The sequence below is a fragment of the Aotus nancymaae genome, unplaced genomic scaffold (genome assembly GCF_030222135.1).
Source record: "Aotus nancymaae isolate 86718 unplaced genomic scaffold, 86718_ANA_hifiasm-v0.15.2.pri h1tg000030l, whole genome shotgun sequence".
Classification (NCBI taxonomy): domain Eukaryota; kingdom Metazoa; phylum Chordata; class Mammalia; order Primates; family Aotidae; genus Aotus; species Aotus nancymaae.
In genome coordinates, this window is record NW_026988443.1 from 1,699,567 (window position 1) to 1,718,107 (window position 18,541).

Genomic DNA, 18,541 nt, shown 5'->3' on the forward strand with positions numbered 1-18,541 from the left:
AGAAAAATGATGAAAATACCAAAATCCCATTAAGAGAAAGCCAAAGGAAACACAGTGTAAAAGACATGTATATTCTGTATACTTCTAAAGTTATTTTTCCAAAGTGATACCTACACAGACATTACAAAAATATAATTTTCCTGCCTATATAATATCTTATTTAAAAGTTAATTCCTTATTGTTGGAGATAAAGGAGTTTTCCTAATCCTTCACTATTAAAAAAAGAATGCTTTAGTGAACATCTCTGCAAATCAATATTTGTTTGTCCCCAGATTAGTTTCTTTCATTCCTAGATACAGAATACTGGATCAAAGAGTAGGAAGTTTAACACTTACTCTTAAATATAGAAAACCTGTTTCCTAAAGAGAGGCTGCATCACTTTACATTTCCATTAGCTTTCAATGAAAGCATCCATTTCAATCCATTCTTATTTTCTAATTGAGCTGAAATTCACATAGCATACAATTAACCATTTAAAAGTGTAAAATCAAATAGCCTTTAGAGTATTCACAATGTTGTGCATCAGTTCTCTCTGCTTTGCAAACCTTTTCATCACCCTATAACAACACCCTGTACCAGTTAAGTAATCATTCCCCCTTCTCCTTTCCCCCAGTAACCTCTAATCTGCTTTCACTGTCTATGGATTTGTCTACTCTAGATAGCTCATATAAAAGGTACTATACATGTAAGCAATTGTGTCTGGCTTCTTTTACTTAGCATAATGTTTTCAAGGGTCATATAAGTTGTTATAAGTATCAGTACTTCATTCCTTTTTATGGAAAAATAATATTCTGTTGTATGTATATACCTTGATTTGTTTATCCATCCAACTATTGATGGACATTTCGGATGTTTCCACCTTTTGGCTATTATTAGTAGTGCTGCTATGAACATAGATGTATAAATACTTCGAGACCCTGCTTTCAATTCTTTGAGTATATATTAAGAAGTAGAAATCCTGGCTCATATGGTAATTCTAGGTTTAATTTTTTGAGGAATTGCCATATTGTTTTTCACAGCAGGTGGACCATTTTACATTCCCACCAGCAATGTATGAGGGTTCCTATTTTTCACAGCCTTGCTGACGTGTCATTTTCTGTCTTTTTAATTAAAATCATCTTAGTGGTTTTGAAGTGGTAACTCAGTCTGGTTTTGATTTGCATTTGCTTCATGACCAATTATGTAGGACATCATCTTTTGTGCTTATTGGCCACTTGTATATCTTCTTTGCATAAATGTCTAGTCCATTGCTCATTTTATAATTGGGCTGTCCGTGTTGTTGTTGTTGTTGTTGAATTGTAAATATTCTTTTTATAGTCTGGATACTAGAACCTTATCAGAGATAAGATTTGCAAATATTTCCTCCCTTTTCAGTTTGTTGAAAAAAAATTTTTTTTTTAATTTTGAGATAGGGTCTTGTTCTGTTACCCAGGCTGGAGTGCAGTGGCACAATCACTGCTCACTGGAGCCTCGATCTCCTGGGCTTAGTGATCCCAGCTCAGCTTCCTGAGTAGCTGAGAGCACAGGCCTGGGCCACTGCCTCTGGCTAATAAAATTTTTTTTTTTCTGTAGAGATGAGGTCTCACTATATTGCCCATGCTGGTCTCAAACTCGTGGACTCAAGCGATCCTTATGCTGTGGCCTCCCAAAGTGCTGGGATTATAGGCATGAGCCACTGCAGCTGGCTAAAAATGTTTTTTAAAGGACAAAAGCTTTACATTTTTGCAGAAGCTAATCTATTTTTAAATTTTGTTATTAGTGCTTTTGGTGTCAAATCTAAGAATCCACTGCCAAATCTGAGGAAAAGCAGATTTACTCCTAGGTTTGCTTCTAAGAATTTTGTAATCTTACTGCTTATATTGAAGTCATTGATCCATGTTCAGTTAATTATTTTATATGGAGTCCCACTAATTTTTTTTTTTTTTGCATGTCATTACACAGATGTTCTAGTATGATCTGTTAAAGGTACTCTTCATTCTCCTTTAAATGGTCTTGGTACTCTTGTCAAAAATTAATTTGCCATAGATGTTTGAATTTATTTATGGTCTCTCAATTTTCTTCTGCTGGTTTATATGTCTGTCTTTATGCTAGCACTATGCTTGTTGATTACTGTAGCTTTGTATTAAGTTTTGAATTTGGAAAGTGTAAGTTATCTCAGCTTTGCTTTTGTTTTTCAATATTTTTTTTTTTTGGCTTTTATTGAGGCCCCTTACAGTTCTCTATCAATTTGAAGATTGGCTTTTTATTTCTGCAAACAGACCACTTGAATCTGTAGATTGTTTTGGGGAATAATCCATGAATATGGGATGTCTTTCCATTTATTAGATTTTCTTAATTTCTCTCAGCAATGTTTTCTAGTTTTCAGTGGATAAATCTTTCAATTTCATGGTTAAATATATTCCTAGGTGTTTCATTCTTCTACATGTTGTTGTAAATTAAACTTTTTTTTTTTTTTCTTTTTTAAAAACTTCTTTTTAGACTTCATTTCTGGTATATGGAAACAACTGATTTTTGGGTGTTGATCTTGTTCCCTATAACTTTGCTGAATTTGTTTAATAGCTGCAGTAGTATTTTTTGTCTGTGAGTTATATGAGATTTCTATATACAGAAAATCATGTCATCTGCAAATAGAAATCATTTTGCATCTTCCTTTCAGATTTAGAAATTTTTTATTTCTTTTTCTGGCTAAATTGCCATGTGTAGGAATTCCAGTAAAAAGCAGAATAGCAGGAGTGAGAGTGGGCACCCTCATCTGGTTCCTGATCCTAGAAGAAATGCTTTCAGGTTTTCACCATACAGGATGATATCAGCTGTGATTTTTCTTATAAATGCCCTTGATGATGTTAAGGAAGTTCCCTTCTATTCCTAGTTTGCTGAATGTTTTAATTATAAAAGGATGTTGAGTTTTGTCACATTTTTTTTAGTATCTATTGAAATGATCATGTATTATTTTTCCCTTAGTTCTATTAATGCCATGTATTACACTGATTGCCTGTCTTATGCTGAACAATCCTTGTAGTCCTGGGACAAATCCCATTTGGTCATAATGTATAAAAGTTTTTATTGTGCTATTGGATTTTGCTTAGTAATACTTTGTTGAAGATTTTTGTATTAATATTCATACGAGATATTTGTCTGTAGCTTTCTTGTGGTATCTTGTCTGGGTTTGGTATGAGTAATGCTGGCATCACAGAATGTGTTAGGGAGTATTCGCTCTTCTAGTTTTTGTAAAAGTTTGAGTAACAGTGATGCAATTCTTCTTTAAATTGTTTGTAGAATTTCACCAGTGTAGCCAACTGGTCCTTGAGTTTTCTTTTTCAGGTTTTTGATCACTGATTGAATCTCTATATCTGTTACATACAGGTCTGTTGACATTGTCTATTTCCTCTTGGGTCAGTTTTGTATTGTGTGTGTTTCTTGGAAATACATCTTTTTTTTTTTGAGATGGAATCTTGCTCTGTTGCCCAGGCTGGAGTGCGATGCTGTGATCTGGGCTCACTGCAACCTCCACCTCCTGGGTTCAAGTGATTCTCCTACCTCAGTCTCCCGAGTAGCTGGGATTACAGGCATGCACCACCACACTCAACTAATTTTTGTATTTTTAACATAGACAGGGTTCACCATGTTGGCCAAGGCCAGTCTTGAGCTCCTGACCTCAGGTGATCCACCTGTGTTGGCCTCCCTCCCAAAGTGCTGGGATTATAGACAGAAACACATCTTTGATTCATCTAGATTATCTATTTTGTTTTTCAATGTAGTCTTACTCTATTGCCCAGTCTGGAGTACAGTAGGCACGATCTCAGCTCACTGCAGCCTCTGCCTCCTGGGTTCAAGCGATTCTCATGCCTCAGCCTCCCTAGTAGCTGGGATTACAGTCATAAGCCACCACACCCAGCTAATTTTTGTATTTTTAGTAGAGATGGGGTTTCACCATGTTGGTCAGGCTGGTCTCGAACTCCTGACCTCGTGATTCACCCGCCTCGGCCTCCCAAAGTGCTGAGATTACAGGTGTGAGCCACTGTGCCTGGCCTTTTCTTTGATTTTTTTTTTGAAATGGAAACTCACTCTGTCACCCAGGCTGGAGTGCAGTGGTGCGATCTCAGCTCACTGCAACCTCCACCTCCTGGGTTCAAGTGAGTCTGTTTTATTCACTTCTATATTCTAAGAGCCTGGAACAGGCCTAGCATGTATTAGCCACTCAATGTATTTTTGTTAAATTAATGAAGAATTGAAAGAAATTTTAATCCTCCAACTGTGTCAGACGTGACACTTGTAACATATTCCAGTTGAAATATGGTATTAGACAACAAAAAAATACTATTATTGATTTATACCACATAAATGTTAGCACATCTCAATTGTCTACCTAAAGGTAAAGTATCAGTGATAAGTTTTGAATATTCTATAATAAATACATAAAAGGCATTTGTGATATCAGACACTCCAACCACCAGATTCAAATGCCTGTGTGCTTTTGTCTAGGCTTGGATTATAGTCTGATTTACCAATACAGTTCAAGTACATATTATTTATGTAATTTTTAAAAAATAACAGTTTTCAAGGTTGCTTTGTTCTTATTCTCCATGAGAATACTATAGTGACATGCAACTTTGACTGATTAATGTCATTCTAAACCAGATTATGTTGTAATTTAGGATCCTGAATTAATTAACAAGGCAGTATAGGAGATAAATTGTAATAATTCCCATGCATTCTATTTTTAGGAAAGATACTAAAGCCAACTTTGCGTCTACAAATACTAGATAGGAAGTGTATCGTAACTCTAGCTCTGACATCTGTTTGTCGAAAATAGAACTTAAATAATATATATATATAACAGGTAGGAAGAGTACAAGGGAAAAACTCACTAGCTGAAGAAAAGTCACTGAAAACTTACCTTTCTTGGTATGTGAATGTGAGTATGTGTATATGTGTTTCTGAGTCAACAGAACACTGAAATCTGTTTCTCTGAAAGGCTTTTTTTTTTTTCAAGATGGAATCTTGGTCTGTCTTGCCAAGGCTGGAGTGCAGTGGCACGATCTTGGCTCACTGCAGCCTCCACCTCCCAGGTTCAAGCGATTCTCCTGCCTCAGCCTCCTGAGTAGCTGGGATTACAGGCATGAACCACTATGTCCGGCTAATTTCGTATTTTTAGTAGAGATGGGGTTTCACCATGTTGGCCAAGCTGGTCTCAAACTCCTGACTTCAGGTAATCCATCTGCCTCAGTCTCCCAAAGTGCTGGGATTACAGGCATGAGCCACTGCGCCCAGCCTCTCTGAAAGGTTTTAAACCACAAGGAATTGTCATCTAGTGGTAATACCTGCAACTCTTCTTGCACTGCCCTGAGTTGAGGAAAAATGATATCTCTATGAAAATAAGATAGAAGGACACATTCAAATGATCAATGTTTTATGTAACTCGAGAGAAGATTGTTCCAAGAAGTATTTGTTAATCTTAAATTGATAATAACAATATCTGAAACAATCTGCCATTGTATCTGATAATCATGGCATCTCAAACAATACTATATTGACATTAATTAAAATGGAGAGAAAGAACACCAAAAGAGAATAAAGTATAAAAATTAGAATATTTTCTGTAAGAAATACTAAAAGATTTGACAGGTTTTGAATGCTTATAATGTGCCAAAAACTGTGGCAAGTCTTTCTTGTGTATTATTTCAACTATTCCTAACGATAATTGTATGAGGCTAGATACTATTATTACCTCTATTATGAGGAAATGTAAGAAAATTAAAAACTTAAATTTTAATTTTAATTAAATTATATTAATAAATCATTTAATAATTTAATTAATTTAAATAAATTTTAATTAAAAGAAATTTAAGAAAAGTGAAGCTAAGACCTTGAAGTAAAAATATATTCACAGATAGCTTTAATATTAATATATTTCATTACATAGAGTGAGATTTAATTTTAGCAGCCTAATTCCAAATCCCATGCCCTTTAGCCTTTATCATCATCATCCAAGATACTGTCTTCAGAAGAAAAGAAGTGTGGTATTTGTCTTATGAAAAGGACTTCTAATGACATGGAGCAACCTCTCCAATGCCAGTTGCTCCTGTTACTCCTTGCCTCTCTATCCTATTTGTGGGGTCCTATGATACATGTTCTGGGAATCAGTAACATTATATACCCAGTCAAAGGTTCCAGCTACCATGGCATGTTTGTAGCAGTTTTTTTGGGATGGAATCAGTAACACCGTATACCCAGTCAAAGGTTCCAACTACCATGGCATGTCTGTAGCAGTTTTTTTGGGATGTGGTCTTGCTGTGTGGCTCAGGTAGGAGTGCAGTGGTTAGTCACAGGTGTGACTGTAGAGCACTGAAGCCTCAAACTCAAGGGATTCTTCTGCCTCAGCCTCCTAAGTAGCTGGGAGTACAGGTGTGTGCCACCGTGCCTGGCTGATGTTTACAAGTCCAGGCTGTGCTTCATGGGTGTGGCGTCTGAGCTCACTGAGCACACCTTGGGCTTTGGGAGGTTCCGACTGACCTAAAGCCTGGGCTGTTTATGCAGTTCTCTGCAGAAGGAGCCTGGTTACTCTTGTTGATCTTTCATGAAAGATGCTAATTTGCTGAGGAAGAGTTTAATCTAGTTATATCCCTGCAGGTAAGATGATGAAAAAGACACTGTGGCTATGGACTAGCCTGTGACCTGCACTACTAAGCTTAAGTTCTCTGGCTCATTCTAGATAGTTCAAAGGGTTACACTTGGCAGAGTGAAAATTTCAGGACTATTCTCATTACTCATAGGGGGATTCTAAGAGAAACACCATGGTTTTGTTCCAACTGGTGTGATTGTAATATATTTTTGAATAAGAAAATATGAGTAAGAGTATCAGAAGGCAATAGTTTTTTTTTTGTGAGGAAGAGATGTAATTTTGAGAATGGCAAGCTGGATTATAACAGGAATGATAGAAGTTAAGAAAAGTGAAGACTTTGAAAGAAAAATATATTCACAGATAGCTTTAATATTAAATATATTTCATTACATAGGGACTCTAACCTACAAATGATTTGGCCAGTGGCACTTCCTCTTACTAATTGGCATGTACATTTTAATGGTCTGTTTCTAATTTTCTAGCTGCCTAAGAGAATCATATTTTGTTATATTGGCATAGCTGTCTTTAGTCTTTCAACTAAAAGTGACAGATATTCCCTAATCAATGTGTTCTTTGCCCATTAGGTGACTGATATGTGATTCTTCTTCTTTGTAGCAGGATGGGATGGAGAAAGAGACTGTGTTCCAGGTATTGATGTTTGTTTTCTCATACAAAAATTATCAGAGTAATCAGTATTGGTTCAAGCCTTTTTTGTTAAGTGATAAAATAAATAATTAAAAAATACACTATCACTTGCTTTCCTTTACTGCTAGTCTAGTTTAATTGCATTGCTAATAGGGTTTCTCATACAACTTCTTTTTTTTTTTTTTTTTTTTAACAGAGATGAGGATCTCACTCTGTCACCCAGGCTGGAAGTGCAGTGTACAGTGGTGTGATTATAGCTTACTGCAGCCTTGAACTCCTGGGCTCAAGTGATCCTCTCGCCTCATCCTCCAGAGTAGCTGGGAATACAGGCACATGACATCTTATCTGGCTATTTTTATTTTTAAAATTTTTAAAAGGAAGGCATCTCACCATCTTGCCCAGGCTGGTTTCAAGCTCTGGGGCACAAGTGATCCTCCTGCCTCAGCCTCCTGAGTAACTGGGATTATAGGTGTGAGCCACATCACCAGGCTGATGTATCTATTAAAATGTTCCCAGCTTACAATTATCATAGTCCCTTGTTTCCAAATGCCAACTTGGGGTAATAATTTGTGTTATTTAATATGATAAGGGTCATTATAAATATCTATCAAATCAGATTGTCTAGCCAGGAAAAAGTCTAGCAATTACATTAGTGTTTACGGTCACTCTGATAATGCAATTATTTCCTTGATATGTTTAAATATGTACAAAAAAGATGTTCCATGTAAAACAACTGACATGTAAACCTTTAGAAAAGAGTATGTGTGTTAGATGTTGCATATACATATTGTAATTCTATAGACTTCAATTAAAAAATACAAGGTGATTTTAATGACTTCTTATTTAAATATTTGTTTTGATCTGAGCACTCAATGCCCTGAACATTCTGGATAACAGAAGATCATAGTTGTTGTAGTAGAATAATTTCCAGTAATATCCCAGGGACCACCTTTTAAATACAAATTATCAACTAAGCTAGAATATTGGATAAAGAAAGGAAGTGATGAAATGTATTACAGCAGTGATGATTTTTAACATTTAAATTAACTGCTGAAGTATTTAGCTATTTGGATAACTAATTCCTATATACAGAGTACAGTAATTGCTAAGAGGCTATTTATTGCTAATAGGATAAACTTAATTGTGCAATATCATATTATAATTTGATCCTAGAATTCAGAAGTGAAAACAAAAAAGGACAAAATAGATTTTGAATATGAAAAGAAGCCAAAAGATATGACTGAGAAGAATAAAAATATTAACATTTAATTTTAAAATCTGGAGATGTTTTAGGCTATAGTCACTTGACATTTAAGATACTTGTTAAATAATACAGCTTATCCTCTTATTTTTCTGTTTTAAAATTTGTTGATTTTAATTAAATGGATGGTTACCCACACAGAAAAAAGAACAAAGCAGCTGGTCTCTGCCTGATGGTAAAATCTTCTCCTGGCCTATACAACTAAGGCACACCATTTTACTTGGACTTTGGGAAAATCTAGTTTTCAATGTGAGTGGATTTTGTGATAAAACTACAAATGCAAGACCTATGTTACTTTAGTGTCACTATATAAATGCTCCTGGTTTTTAAACAGTCCTAATTAGTGCTCAGCCTAAGGACAAGAAATAAATAAGCTGTCTTCACTGAAAGCTATAAACCATGAGAGAATTGTTTAATACTTTTTAAAAGTATGTGGTGGTACAAGTGCTCTAGAATGTGGCTCCAGAAAGAAAGATCTTAAATTATCCTAAGTGAATAGTATATGGGGAATTTGTGAGGCTCCATGCTAAAATGCTGAGTTCTTAGATTTTGGAAGTTAGGATCATCACTGTTTATGGAAAACTTCTTAAAAAAATGGTTGTCCTCTTTTCCTGAAAGTTGAGTTATGATTGCGAATAAAGGAATCCGCTGCCTGACTGTTACTCCTTTGGTGTATTTTGAATTACATCTGAACTCAGTTTATAGATAGCTGACAGGATGAAGCGATGAAACATGTGGTAGACTGAAAGGAGTTTCATTAAAAGAGCTGCTTAGGTGCTTCCGGTCTAGGTAATTACTCATTTTCATGCTCTGTTCCTGGGGAATACAGTATAGTGGCTGGCACACAGTAGGCACTTAGTAGATGTCTGCTCTACTAAACTGAAGGTTTAGGAGTAAATAACAAATTTATGCAGTTGTATAACTTTAGCTTTCCTTGAGGTCTTATAATATGCCATGTCAATGATTACTGTGGAAGACATCCATTTGGGCTTTGAATAATAACATGATATCAGCTTATATAATGGGGCTTGAACAAATGTGCAGGCAACACAGGAGATCTGTAAATATGGTATTACGAAAAACACATGGGATTTGAATGCCAAAGGCATGTACTTAACACTGCTTTGATCTCTAGTAATTCCTTGACACCCCTGAGCCTTAGTTTGTGTATCCATTCATCTAAACAGTGAATATACACTGTATGCCTTTACACAGATGAAAGAGAGACAAACCTTGACCTGGAGATGCTTAAGGATACAAAAATGAAAATATAATGGAATGTTTCCTCATCTGTAGAATTAGAATAACAATACCAAACAATATCATCTACTGCACGGATTTGGTGAGGCAATTACCACATACTAGTACTTAACTTCCAATGTATCATAAGAGTGCTTTGTAACTACAAAGCAGTACAGTGGTGCTATCTCAGCTAACTGTAACCTCTGCCTCCTTCAAGTGATGCTCCGGCCTCAGCCTCCCAAGTAGCTGGGATTGCAAGTGTGTGCCACCACGTCTGGCTAATTTTTATATTTTTAGAGAGACAGAGTTTTGCCATGTTGGCCAAGCTGGTCTCAAACTCCCAACCTCAGTGATCCACCTGCCTTGGCCTCTTAAAGTGCTGGGATTACAGGCATAAGCCACCACATCAGCCCCATAAGCAGTTTTTAATGAAAGTTCTTCTAATTTCTTTTTTGGAATAAATGAAGATGCTTGGAACCCTGGTTCAAGCTCTGTCAACCTACTTCCCAGTTATAAATTTAGAATGTGAGTAGTTTTTATGTCTCTTCTTTTGTATTAAATTGGTATATAATTCACATATCACAAAATCCACAGTTTAAAGTGTACAGTTCAGTGGTTTTTAGTACCTTGACAAGGTTGTGTAACTGACACCAATTCCAGAATACTTTCATCACCACAAAAACAAACCCCATATCCAAGAGCAGTTACTTACCATTTCTTCCTCCCTCCAGCCCCTGGTAACCACTACTGTCCTTTCTACCTCTATGAGGTTGCCTATTCTGGACCTTTCATATCAATGAAGTTGGACAACATGTGGCCTTTTGTGTCTACCTATATTCACTTAGAATAGTTTTGCATGGTTCATCACATTGTTGCACGTTTCGTGTTTTTGTGACTGAATAATATTCCATTGTATCATCAGTTGGTGGACATTTGGTCTGTTTCCATTTTTTGGGCTATTATGAATAATGCTGCTATGAACATTCACATACAAGTTTTTATATCAACATGTTTTCTGTTCTCTTGGGAATATACCTAGGAGTGGAATTTATGAGTCATATCCTAACTTTGTGTTTAATTTTTTGAAGAACTGAGTAGTTTTTGTTAACTGCTTTTCTATCCTTAATTCACAAAAGCCTCTAATGAAGGAATAGTAAAAAGCCATTGCAAATGCATATGAAAAATAATGCAAAGGGAAACAATAAAAGAAATCCACATAGCTCCCATAAAAACAAACTGCATTAGGTGCTATTGCTTGTGGAGTTCAATTTAATGGTAAGTGTTCCTTTAGAGTTGCATTAGGGTGGTAAACTTTTCTGAAGTTATGTGCAATTATGTTTCAGCTGTCATCCTCTGGATTAATAATAAAAAAAAAACACCCTTGGGTTCCAAAGTGAACAATGTTGTATAAACGAGCTAAATGGGAAAGCCTGACTTATGACGTAGTGCACTTATTTTCCATGTTGGAGATCTTACCTCTCTGAGAGGGAAACCAGTGGTCATTTCACTTATAAGGGGCCTTTTTTTTTTTTTCAGTAGGGAAAAAAAGAGACAAGTGAGCAAAACTGCTTAGTTCTGGGACATGGATCAAAGATGCTTAACTACTTTAAAACCAAAGGTGAGAAGAGATGTTTTTAGTCCCAAATTGCAAGATAGGTTATTTTTGCTGAAACGTGATGTTAAAAGAAAAATTCATTAGATTAGGTAGCTATTATTAAATACATGTTACTCAACTTGGAGAGATCTAGAGGCAATTACTATCTATCGATAGGCATAAAACAGAAAAATACTTTCTAATTATTTTCTTTAGCAGTTACTTCTTTCTTGTGTACCTTCTTCCTAGAGGACATGATTGAAGTTGTGAGTGTCAGTATGCATATACTTTTAAACTCTTAAGTTGTCATCTTCTGCTTTTCTGTATTTCTATCCCTTTCTCATCCACTCATGCCTGAACTGCCCAAACATATGTTTTTATCAGTGTCAATACAACCATCTTTGTAAATTCATTCATATTTGGCTCATGAAGCAAAGCATAATACTACTTTCTTTCTTGCAATTATTGTTGTATAACAAAAGAACCTAAAATTTACTGGCTTACAACTAGAATCATTTTATTTCTCATGATTCAGTGGGTTGACTGGGCAGTTTCTGCGGGTTTTGACTAGGTTATTCATGTAGCTGCACTCAGCTGGTTGGTTACGGTTACCTGGGTTGGGTTTGGTGGGATGACTGCACTGGCCTGCCTCTTTATGGTCTTTCATCCTGATGGAGACTAGCCTGGTTTTTTCCACATGGCATCTCAGGGCCACACTCCTAGAGGGCAAGTCCTACAGTGTAAGGGCTATCAGGATTCTACCTGGGTCATGTTTGCTGATGTCTTCTTGGCCAAAGTCATTGTGGGTTGAGGCTAAATGAATACTGAGGAGGCATGAATTATTGGGGGCCATTAGTGTAGCATTTCATGCCTGAATGTTCATTAAGGTAAAACTGTATTTTTCTTTTTTTCTCTTCACTTTTCAGTTTGGGGCGTTTCAATCGACATATCTTCAAGGTCACTAATTCTTTCCTTTCCTATGTCTAAGCCCATCAAAGGCATTCTTCATTCTTATTACAGCAAGCCACTTGCCCAACTGACTGCCCACAGGCCACAGGTGGCCCAGGGTGGCTTTGAATGTGGCCCAACACAAATTCATAAACTTTATTAAAACATCATGAGTTTTTTTTGTTATTTAAAAAAATTTTTTTAGCTCATTAGCTATCATTAGTGTTAGTGTATTTTATGTGTGTCCCAAGACAATTCTTCTTCCAATTTGGTTCAGGAAAGCCAAAAGATTGTTTTTGATTTCTAGTATTTTTTCCATTAGAGCTCTTAGCATATTAATCACTTATTTAATTAAACAATTAATTAATTTAGAGTTGGAATCTCACTCTGTCACCCAGGCTGGAGTGCAGTGGCACTATCTTAGCTCACTGTAACCTCCAACTCCTGGGTTCAAGCAATTCTCCTGCCTCAGCCTCCCAAGTAGCTGGGATTATAGGCATACACCACTATATCCAGCTAATTTTTTTGTTTTTAATAGAAGGGTTTCAACATGTTGGCCAGGCTAGTCTCAAACTTCTGACCTCAGGTGATCTGTCCACCCTGGCCTCCCAAAGTGCTGGGATTACAGGCATGAGCCACCGCATCTGACCTTTATTTATTTAAGACAGGGTCTTGGTCTATTGCCTAGGCTGGAGTGCACTGGTGCAATCTTGACTCACTACAGCCCTGACATCCTGGGCTTAAGGCCCACCTCAGACTCCTGTGCAGCTGAGACTACAGGCAAGCACCATCATGCCTGGCTAATTTTTGTATTTCTGTAGAGATGGGGTTGCCTCATGTTGCCCAGCCCAGTCTTAAACCCCTGGGCTCAAGCAATCCACCTGCCTTGGCCTGCCAAAGTGCTGGATTACAGGTGTGACCCACCACACTTAGCCCACAGTTATTTTAAATTCCCTGTCTCTATAATTTGACAGTGTTTGCCATAACTGAGTCTGGTTCTTCTACTTGCTTTATCCATTGTGTGGGTTTTGTTTGTTTTGCCTTTTAGTGTGCCCTGTAATTTGTTGTTGAAAGCTGTACATGATGTAATGTATAAAAGGAACAAGGTTAGTAGGCATTTAGTGTGAGGTTTTCTGTTTATCTAGCTATGAGTTAGGTTGCATCTACTGGTAGTTGCAGCTGTAGATGTCAGATGTGAAAACATCTTACTTGTGTTTCCTCTGTAGTATTTGGGTTTCCCTAGAGACTACTTTTTATTATTTATTGTTATTGACTTCTTCATCTTCTCCTTGTGGAACACTAGAGACTTCTTTTGAAATAGGGCCTTAGCTTTGCTCAACTATAATCCCTATTATTATACAGTAGACTGAATAATGTGGTGGCAAGGTGGCGGGGGAGAGTAAGTGTTCTGTGGTCCTTTAACTGTTACGTCTTTTCCCCCCAACCCCCTCCCAGCCCCCTTAGGTGAGATAGGCTAGAGGGGGCTGGAGTTGGGTATTTCACATCTCTCATGACAGACTCTGGCAAAATCTAGCTTGGTTAGATGTTGGTAAAATAGTTTCCCTTGAAGACAGGCCTTTGTTAAGGAGAGCAGTAGCTCTGGAAGTCTGTTTCTTTTTTTACTTTTTTTTTTTTTTTTTAATTTTTTAAATTTAGAGACCAGGGGAGAGCGCAAACACATTCCCCCACTACCACAAATTATGCAATCAAGTTTCCCACAGTTGGGGAAATCGCAGGTGTCAGCACATCCAGAGTGCAATGGGTAAGCCTCGCCCTGGGAAAACCACTTTCGTGATCATGGTCTCTCCCCTGCCAGGTAAGTATGTGTTTGTTTTTTAAAAAAGTTTACTCTCTTCCCTCTACACACACAGAAACACAAGGGCATTTTTCCTTCAGCTCTTGACCCTGAGAACTTGATAGGGTTCTTAGAGGTAAAACTCAGAAAAAGTGTGTGATACTCGTTTTAAACTAGTCTCAATCTCAGTCTCTAGCAATTAGTCAATCACCCTTGAAATGTTCTTACCAGTTACTGGCTCTAGCTGTGGCGTCTACTCTCAGTAATCTGTGATTCTCTGTATTTGCCTGTTCTAATTTTGGGGACAGTGGTCTGTCCCGTGTCTTCATTCTTAGATGGATCTAAGAAGAGTTGTTGATTTTCAGTTTGTTCTTTTTTTTTTTGGTGAGGATGAGAGTACAACTTCCAACCTCTTTACATGTTGGATGGGAAACCATAAGATCTCAAATTATTTTTAAAAATTTTATTTTAATTTTATAAAAATTTTTTTTTTTCACAGGCCTGCAGAGAAGTTAAAAGATTTTTCACTCATCATTCTTTCATTCTTTCTTATCTATCCTTTACATTTATTTTTAAAAACTGGCAACTAGGCCTATTTTATTAAAAATTTTTCTTTTCTTCTTTTTCAACAAAACCCACATAAAAGGCCTATTTTAGATTTTTTTTTTTTTGACATCTTTAAAATGTAAAATATAGCACTTTGGGAGGCCAAAGCTATATTTTGAGCCCAAGAGTTCAAGGCCAGCCTGGGCAACATGGTGAAACCTCACCTCTACAAAAAAATTAAAAATAAGGCAGTGTGTTGGTGCATACCTGTAGTCCCAGCAAACCTCTAGAAAAAATAAAAAAATAAGTCAGTATGTTGTTGTACAGCTGTAGTCCCAGCTACTAGGGAGACTGTGGTGGGGGGATCTCTTAGAGCCCAAGAGGTTGAGGCTACAGTCAGTTATAATCACGTCACTGCACTCAAGCCTGGGTGACAGTGAGATTTTGTCTCAAATAAATAAATATCAATACAGAAAAATCTTGTGATAAAGGAGGATTAAATCTTCTCAATTACTACCTTTGGTGAATATGCTTAATTAAGTCAAATGTATTACTATAATGGTTAGTAAACTGTCCACTAAATTGTAATTAAAAATAATAAATGAGCCAGGTGCGGTGGCTCATGCCTTTAATCCCAGCCCTTCGGGAGGCCAAGGTGGATGGATTACGAGGTCAGGAGATCGAGACCATCCTGGCCAACATGGTGAAACCCCATCTCTACTAAAAATATAAAAATTAGTCAGGTGTGGTGGTGGGCGCCTGTAATTCCAGCTACTCGGGAGGCTGAACCTGGGAGGCGGAGGCTGCAGTGAGCTGAGATTGCACCACTACACTCCAGCCTGGGTGACAGAGTGAGACTCTGTAGACTCTGTCAATAAATAAATAAATAAATAAATAAATAAATAAATAAATAAATAAAGTTTTGTGTAAAGAACAATAAAAAAATGAAATTCCAGGCTATTAACCAAGTCATTTAGAAATACCAAGCAACTAAGTGAAACCAACTGGAACCTCTATCTAGAATGTGAGTTTTTCCTCAATGAAGTTAAGAAATAAAGATAATACATTTAAAGATATTGTAGCTTTTGTGTCTACTATAGAGTTAAGAAACAGAACAAGGGCCGGGCGCGGTGGCTTATGCCTGTAATCCCAGCACTTTGGGAGGCCGAGGCAGGTGGATCACGAGGTCAAGAGATCGAGACCATCCTGGTCAACATGGTGAAACCCCGTCTCTACTAAAAATACAAAAAATTAGCTGGGCACGGTGGCGCATGCCTGTAATCCCAGCTACTCAGGAGGCTGAGGCAGGAGAATTGCCTGAACCCAGGAGGCGGAAGTTGCGGTGAGCCAAGATCGCGCCATTGCACTCCAGCCTGGGTAACAAGAGCAAAACTCCGTCTCAAAAAAAAAAAAAAAAAAAAACAGAACAAGATTTTTATTTTTTGATTGTTAAATTTTTTTGTGCATGTCCGTTACATTTCCCATTATATTGACTTTGCTAATGCTATATCTGCATTTCTTCTTATTCACTTTTTCTGGTCCATGCACACCAATCCTTCAAATGAAGACTTCCTTCACGAAGTGTTACCTGATCTATTCAGTCAATAATGGTCTTTCTTTGAACTCTATTGCACTTACTGCTTTGTAATGACTATTTATGAGGGTATTTTGAAATGTATATGTCCAGCTCCTAATATATAAAGTTGTTGATGATGGTAACCTCATTTAAGTATATTTTCATATTCACAGCACCTGGCAAAGTATCATGCACAGTTATCCAGTAAACAAGGTCAAGGGTATCAGATTTCTAGGAAGTCTTGCAGAATATGGAATCCTAGTTCTTTCATAAGACTCCATTCGGACGCCTAAGTTTATAGAAGAAAGGGCTAGTGAATAGTAAAGTCAGTCATCTTTTAAACCCTCTTCTGATAAATCTTTCATTAGTGGCTCATCTTGTTCTTTAGTTTTTTTCCTTATTTCTCTCTGCAAATAAATTATAGATTCTTTAGGACAATGAATATATTTCACATTTCTCCTCAATGTGCCTGGGATTATAGTTTGTATTTGGTAGATATTCAATAAATATTTTTCTACTTTATATATATATACACACACACACACATATATATTTTAATTTCAAGTTCTGGAATACATGTGCAGAACGTGCAGGTTTGTTACATAGGTATACATGTGCCATGGTTGTTGCTACATCTATCAACCCATCATCTATGTTTCAAGCCCCGCATACATTAGGTATTTGTTCTAATGTTCTCCCTCCCCTTGTCCCTCCATCCCTTCAATAAAAAAATTTTTTTTGAGACGGAGTTTCACTCTTGTTACCCAGGCTGGAGTGCAATGGCACGATCTTGGCTCACCGCAACCTCTGCCTTCTGGGTTCAGGCAATTCTCCTGCCTCAGCCTCCTGAGTAGCTGGGATTACAGGCACGCGCCACTGTGTCCAGCTGATTTTTTGTATTTTTAGTAGAGATGGGGTTTCACCATGTCGACCAGGATGGTCTCATCTCTTGACCTCGTGATCCACCCGCCTCGGCCTCCCAAAGTGCTGGGATTACAGGCGTGAACCACCGAATATTTTTTAAATAATAAAAAAATCTTCATAGAGTAACCCACTGTGGAGTTTACTGTATATGTGCACCATCCCCCACACCCCCACAACTAACACACACTTTACAAATGATTCAGATGTTCTTGAACTTTTCACTTGTCCATTTTCTATGACTCTCTTAATTTCTATTTATTCTCTTGCTTTCATCTTTTTTTCACTTGCTCATACTTATTTTATAGATTTGTCCTTATAAGTTTCTTTCCATTTTATTTTTACGACCCCTTACCCTTATTTAATCTCATCTCTTCTTTAGTTCTTTATAAATGTGTGGTTGTGTTTGTATGTTGGGGATTGCAACAAAAATCACTCAATTTTGACGACATAGGTTATTAAAGTTTTATAGCCCATTACTGTTTCATTGGAAGAGTCATCACACAAAACTGGTAGAAAGGAGACTCTTGAGTGTCATTTCCAGGAAAGGACCAGTTTGAGTAAATAACAGAGTACTCCCAATTTTCCCTTCCCATCTCTTATGGCATTCCTGTCTTTCATGTCATTTATCCATATGCTACAACCACCTAGTACACTGCTACTATTATTACTTTAAACAAAATTATTTTTTAGATCAATTAAGAATAAGACAAATAGAAAAGGAGATCCAAGATGGCCGATTAGACACAACTCCAGCACACAACACCCAGTGAGAGAAACACAGAAATCCAGAGATCTCCTAGCTCTAACTGAGGTACCAGGTGTATTTCAGTGGGTCTGGTCCGATGGTTAGCAAAGCCCACTCAGGGCAGACCAAGGCGGGGAGGGGTGCTGCTTCACCCAGAAAGTGCATCTGACTGGTGAGTCAGAGGCTCCCCTCTGGCACTCCGGTATAGATACAGCACTTCCCCCAAAGCCTCAGCAATACACAGAACGGGGATCTTTGCCCATCAAGTGCCAGGAATTACAAGCTCAGAGTTAAATAAAAGCCTGTGAACTGAGCTACTGCCCCCTCCCTCCGCCTGCAGAGAGAGGGAGCTGTAAGCAGGAGCAGCTGGGTGGGCCCCTACCCTATGACCGGAGAGAGAGGAAGCTGAAAGGGGGAGATGGCCAGGTGTGGCTGGGTAGGTCCCTACCCTCCCCTACAAAACCCAGAGGGCTGAAGCTCTGACTCAAGTGGGTCGTGCAGCCAGTGCCACAGTCTGAGCTGAACCCTGAATGATCCAGCCCAGTGAAGGAAGGGCACAACCCACCACTAGAGGGGTGGGACTGGGTTACATGTTTTAACAAAAAACACAGGAAGCCTATGTAGCAACTGGACGGTGCTCTTG

At 37.6% G+C, this 18,541-nt stretch overlaps 1 protein-coding gene and 1 non-coding gene across 2 annotated transcripts in view; both read right to left on the reverse strand.

Annotated features, from left to right (window-relative positions):
* Positions 1–18,541, reverse strand: part of ITFG1 (integrin alpha FG-GAP repeat containing 1) — a 301,870-nt gene that overhangs the window by 11,885 nt on the left and 271,444 nt on the right. The window lies entirely within an intron of this gene.
* On the reverse strand, positions 13,973–14,136 carry LOC135277331 (U1 spliceosomal RNA). The gene has a single exon (XR_010344945.1). It is a non-coding gene; the product is annotated as a U1 spliceosomal RNA (small nuclear RNA).